Below are 5967 nucleotides of genomic sequence, written 5' to 3' on the forward strand. Positions count from 1 at the left end.
ACACTAATGACTTTATTCAAGTTATTAAAGCCCTGGGCCCTATATCTCCCTCTTCCCTTTTAATTACTTGGGATGTTAACAGCTTGTACACTTCAATAGTCCACGAGAAAGGCTTAGCAGCTACGGACAGACTCCTGAGTGATAACAAAGTAGATATCAAAATCCGCCATTTCTGTGCCGACCTTTTGGGCTTGGTACTTAAAGAAAACTACTTTATGTTTCAGGACACCTTTTATGCCCAACAACAAGGCACAGCAATGGGTGCGAACGTAGCGCCCCCTTACGCCGTAGCGTATATGGCGGCCTTTGAAAATGACTACGTGTATAATCATCCCCTATTCATGACTCACTGCAGGGTTTGGCGGAGATATATCGATGATATATTTTGCATCTGGGACGGTCCCCTGGAGTCACTCCTGCCTTTTGACCAACACATCAACAGCATCTGGCCTGAACTCAAATTTTCCATACAACATGACACACATAGGATCAGCTTTTTGGATACCTTGATTTACAAGGAGAGGGAGGGCCACTTGGCAATAGATTTATTCACTAAACCAACAGATCGCAATGGTCTTCTACATTTCACCAGCTGCCACCCACCCTCCATTAAGAACTCCATTCCCAAATCGCAGTTCCATAGAGTTGACAGGATTGTCTCTGATGAAAATATCAGAAAAACCAGACTCATTGAGATGGAACACAAATTTACTGACAGGGGTTATCCCCAAGGGGTCTTGACGGATGCCAAACGGAGTTTATCATATAGCAAACCCAAGGATAACCAAAAGAGAATCCCCTTTGTTTCTACTTTTCATCCTTTCTCCAACCTGGTACAGTCTACCATCAAGAGACATTGGAACATTCTAACCAAAAGTTATCCCAACATTCCAGAGTTCAAAGTACCTTTCCTGTCATGTTTTAAGCGAGCCAGGAATCTTAAGGATAGGTTGGTCAAGGCAGATGTTGGCCCAGGCACGATGGTCCCCAAGCAAACCTTTCTACAAACCCAGAGACGAGGCACATTTCCCTGCCTAAACTGTCTGCAGTGCAGCAACGTTCAAAAGGGTCCCTCTGTCTTCCACCCACAAACTGGTAAGGCGATTCCTATCAAAGGGTTCTATACCTGTGAATCCACATTCGTGGTCTATCTTATCAAATGCCCTTGCGGTTTGGCCTATGTGGGGGAGACCACACAAACAGTGAGGGATAGGGTGGCCCAACATAAATCCACCATTCGATGTAATAAGACGCACCTCCCCCTCCCATATCATTTTTCTGAAAAGAATCATAGCATTGCCCAACTCCGTTTCCAGGTTCTAGAACAGGTAGACACCCCTAGAAGAGGCCAAAACCGTATCAGTATGCTCCAAAGGAGGGAAGCATACTGGATTTATACACTACAGACTCTAGAGCCTAAGGGATTAAACAGGGACTATGACGTCTCAGCTTTTTTGTAATATACTGTGTACGTTTAGAGCTTATTTGATGATGTATATTGACCTTGTCTAACTATTGTTGTTTCAATTTTAAATGTCTCATACTTTCCCCTTGTTCCTCCACAGAACCGTTAATTGCACCTTTTTGCACTGAGCACTGGCTTTATCTCACATGGTAGAGTATCCCCATATAATGCCATTATATTATAGAGTGTTAAACATATAGCACCTGTGTGACCACCTTAGGGACCTGCTCTGATTTCTGCTAGTGGGTAGATTGCCTTTAACATTGGTCCCCAACCTTGCCTATGTATCCGTTCCAGCCTCTCCTTCAGCACTTCGGTGCTCTTATGGCCCGCCCTGCGCCCTACCCTCCCATGTACACGGCTTCAGTTATCATGGACAGCGCTCCCATTCTCTAGTCCCTATGCGCAGGCGCCGTTAGCGCTATAGCTAGTCCCTATGCACAGGCGCCGTTAGCGCTTTAGCTCTCTAGGGTTCCCCTCATGTCGGCTCTTTCTCTGCGCATGCGCAGCCTCGCTAGTCAGGTGGTTTCTATGACGCGATGGGTCAGCTGACTCTCTGGCAGCGCGCACTTATATCCGGAAGTGCCGCGGCTTGTCAGCAGTCCCGGGAGCCACGCGATCTCTGCAGCACCGCGCCAGCACTCCCTGAGGTTACAGGTATAGTAGCGCTCCCTCTTTACAGCGCCCTCCTTCATGTCCCCTTCCCCCCCAGTCCTGCACTTATCTTGGCTCTGTTACCTACTCCCTGTTTCTCTCCTGTATAGCGCCACTACCCTAGCGAGCATCTCGCCTCTCTGCAGCGCTAATCCCCTATACCTCCAGACTCCTAAAGGTAACTACGATTATATCAGGGGTGTTTTCCCATCTTGGGTTACAGACAGAGCCAGTGCTATGTATGATGTTATACCTCTATCCTGTTATGTTCCTCAGGCGCCTTTTTCTCCCGGACTCCATCTGCAGTTAGCACCTTGAGGGCTGACACATTTATATTTCTTGTGGCTTCCAGGTATTGTTTAGGACCTTGGGGGGCATATTACCCCAGTTACATGCATTGCACTCTGTGGTTATACCCACACATCTAGATACAGGCTCCTGGTGGTCACACATGGGGCGGTTCTCTTTTATGGCATGTTTAATAGGATTTTATGCCCAGTCGCTCTGTACCATATCTACACTACGGCATTATTGTATGTATTCATATATCTGTTTTTATGTTTTAGGCAGCTCACCCTGCACCTTAGCCATAAGACCCCGCGTCATGGGAGGTCACCTCAGTCTCTGTATCCTTTTGGGGTGGTCAGTCGGCTTTCATTTTATTAGTCCTTCGGCTAGACTCGGTCCGGTCACTTCACAACAGTTTTCCTTTACACGTTCACGGTCCTTAGCATCTCCTGAACGAGACCCACGCCTCACGGCACACCAGGTTGGATCCACCTAGACCGCCACCATTGTTGTTCGCCACTTAACATGTGATGTAGTTTTTCTTTTTTGATGAGCAGAATGTACTATACGCATATAATTGTACTGTGCATCTTGTATTTTGTCTAAAAAACTTCTTTTTTGTTCTTTTGCATATGTGTTTCAGTATTCAAAACTGTTTCTGATGAAGGTCTTGTGATTAGACCGAAAACGTTTAATTTTGAACTGGATGCACTGAATAAATGAACTTCTCAAATTGCATAACTATCTCCTGAGTGCCAAGTAATTTATTGCTTATATTTGACGGGTTGGATACCTAACTTGTGCACCACCAAGAAGCCCTGAGTGCCGTGTCCTCTATTGCTATATGAAAATGTGAATGGCCATACGGTATCTACTGAGAACTAAGCGGGGATCCTAGAACTTCTACCTAAGTGAGCAGGCCTGATGCGGCTACCGGGTAACTGAGGGGGGATTCTAGGGCTATGATGGAACTAAGGCAGGTTGTTGTGTGTACCATGGACCTGACAAGGGATTCTAGAATGACTGTTAAAATAGGGGATCCTCATGTGATTATTGGGGAACTAGGAGGAGATCCTAAGACAGCTGTTATAATGGGGGCCCCTACTGGGACTACTGAGGAACTGAGAGGGGATTCTAGGACCATTTTGGAAGTGAAGCAGGCTACTTTGATAACTAGGGATTTATCATTAGTGTTGGTTTGACTATTGAGATGTGTGAGGGGGGAATAAAGTAACTATTGAGGAAGCAGGAGGGCTGCTGTGGCCACTGAAGCACTCAAAGGAGAAGAGGTGGCAATAAAGGAAGGAGAGCACAACTTTAACTACCAATGTGAGTTCTTTTTAACTACTAGGAGGCAAAACATTACAGGACATCTATGGCTGGGATGGTGAGCATTTTTTGGACATTTGTTTTGGAGTGCCTCTCTCTAAAAAATAAAGAAGGGAACACTAAAAAAGTAAAGTTCTCACTTTTCTCCAATATACAAGTAGGCCAGGCCAGGGCTAGGCAATTCACAGAGTAAAATTGATTACTCTGTCAAAACAAGGACAAAAACTCAGCATATGGACTGGTTTTCAGCTCTTCTTCAATGATCAGACCAAGGGTGGGTCTAAAGAAGACTGACCAGAACATTTTGGATGTCCTGCTGCACCCAGTGGACACTTCACACTTCATTTGTAGACATTATTCACGTTTTCAAAAGCATTATTTTTTTTAGAATTGATGTGGTGCTATACTTGATTAATAGTTAATGATGAAAGTTTTAAACCTATTTATAAAATAACGTATTCGTGGGTGGAAATTTCCATTAACATAAAAAAAGGAAAAAAATAACAATAGCAACAAAAAACAAATCTTGTAATCAAAGTAAATCTTTTATGTTGGCAATTTGTTTCCAAAGGACATGGAGAGAATAAGAAAAGCCAATTAGTTCTTCTACCCCCGCAGACGCACAACAACTTTAAACTATAGGCATGTCAGATCTTCATTAAGGATGTCCTAGCATCACGCACATGTGCGTAATAGTAAAAGGGAAGATTTGGGAAACCCCGGCTCGGAGCTTGCTTTTATTGATTCTTAAATGAATGTACGGATAAGCCCATCATTGGGGCATGGTGTTGTGCGTGGTTGTGCTTATTTTATAAACTGCTTCTTAGCGTCGGTCCCATCTAGTGCCTTACACAGCACAGAGGTATTATGTGAAAATGCTTATTATTAGGATACAAATTGATTGCACTGCATGCTGAGGAGCAGTCAATTAAAAAGAGTAACTGTAATGAATTTTGATTAAATGCGTGTTCAGTGATTGTGCTGCGCTACCCAGACGCTGAGCTCTGCTCATGTTCAAAGCACGACAAACTCAGCAGCGCAGATAAAAGGCGGAAAATATCTGACTGCTTATAGGACCCTCTAAAGATATGTCAATTATGAGGGTATTAAAGATGATAGGTGAAATCATGTTCGAAAACCATGGTCTCCAGACCAAAACTTTCTAACCATTGGGAAATTGCATCTCTTGGTATGTCCTGGCTGCCGTGGAGGTGGATGTCTACAACCAGCGGCGGAGTGTGGAGATGAGCCTCAAATTCTTTGGAGGCAAAATTTTACCCATCTCCTCCCCCGTATTGTAAAATGAACCAGGTCTCCACTGCACTGTGAATTTTCGTCTTGGAGGGGCACAGTTAGTGCCACCAAGATGGCAACCTAAAACAACAAAAAATGCAATGACAAGTCTTATGTAAGACCTGGCAATGACATGATCTCTGGGTGTCCACCTAGAATAGCAAAGCTGCAGGGTCCTGTTAGATGCAGATCTGCTCTGCCAGTGACTTATTTCACAGGAGTGGACTATGTTCCCCTGTAACTGAGGCTCCTATGGATACTCCAGTTACAGTGTAATGCAAATTAGGAAAACATACCACACAAATACAATTTTTTTTCAAATAACATACACTTTATAATGTATATATATATATATATATATATATATATATATGTATATATATATATATATATATACATATATATATATATATATATATATATATATATATATACAGTGCCTACAAGTAGTATTCAACCCCCTGCAGATTTAGCAGGTTCAATAAGATGCAAATAAGTTAGAGCCTTCAAACTTCAAACAAGAGCAGGATTTATTAACAAATGCATAAATCTTACAAACCAAAAAGTTTTGTTGCTCAGTTAAATTTTTATAAATTTTAAACATAAAAGTGTGGGTCAATTATTATTCAACCCCTAGGTTTAATATTTTGTGGAATAACCTTTGTTTGCAATTACAGCTAATAATCATCTTTTATAAGACCTGATCAGGCCGACACAGGTCTCTGGAGTTATCTTGGCCCACTCCTCCATGCAGATCTTCTCCAAGTTATCTAGGTTCTTTGGGTGTCTCATGTGGACTTTAATCTTGAGCTCCTTCCACAAGTTTTCAATTGGGTTAAGGTCAGGAGACTGACTAGGCCACTGCAACACCTTGATTTTTTGCCTCATGAACCAGGCCTTGATTTTCTTGGCTGTGTGCTTTGGGTCGTTGTCTTGTT

The 5967-nt window shown here is 43.0% G+C and overlaps 1 long non-coding RNA gene across 1 annotated transcript; it reads left to right on the forward strand.

Annotated features, from left to right (window-relative positions):
* The first annotated feature begins 1562 nt into the window (after nucleotides 1-1562).
* LOC138645988 (uncharacterized) lies at nucleotides 1563-2466 on the forward strand. The gene is made up of 3 exons (XR_011314817.1): nucleotides 1563-1614; nucleotides 2230-2297; nucleotides 2396-2466. It is a non-coding gene; the product is annotated as an uncharacterized lncRNA (long non-coding RNA).
* Nucleotides 2467-5967: the final 3501 nt, after the last annotated feature.

Source organism: Ranitomeya imitator, chromosome 7, assembly GCF_032444005.1.
Source record: "Ranitomeya imitator isolate aRanImi1 chromosome 7, aRanImi1.pri, whole genome shotgun sequence".
Classification (NCBI taxonomy): domain Eukaryota; kingdom Metazoa; phylum Chordata; class Amphibia; order Anura; family Dendrobatidae; genus Ranitomeya; species Ranitomeya imitator.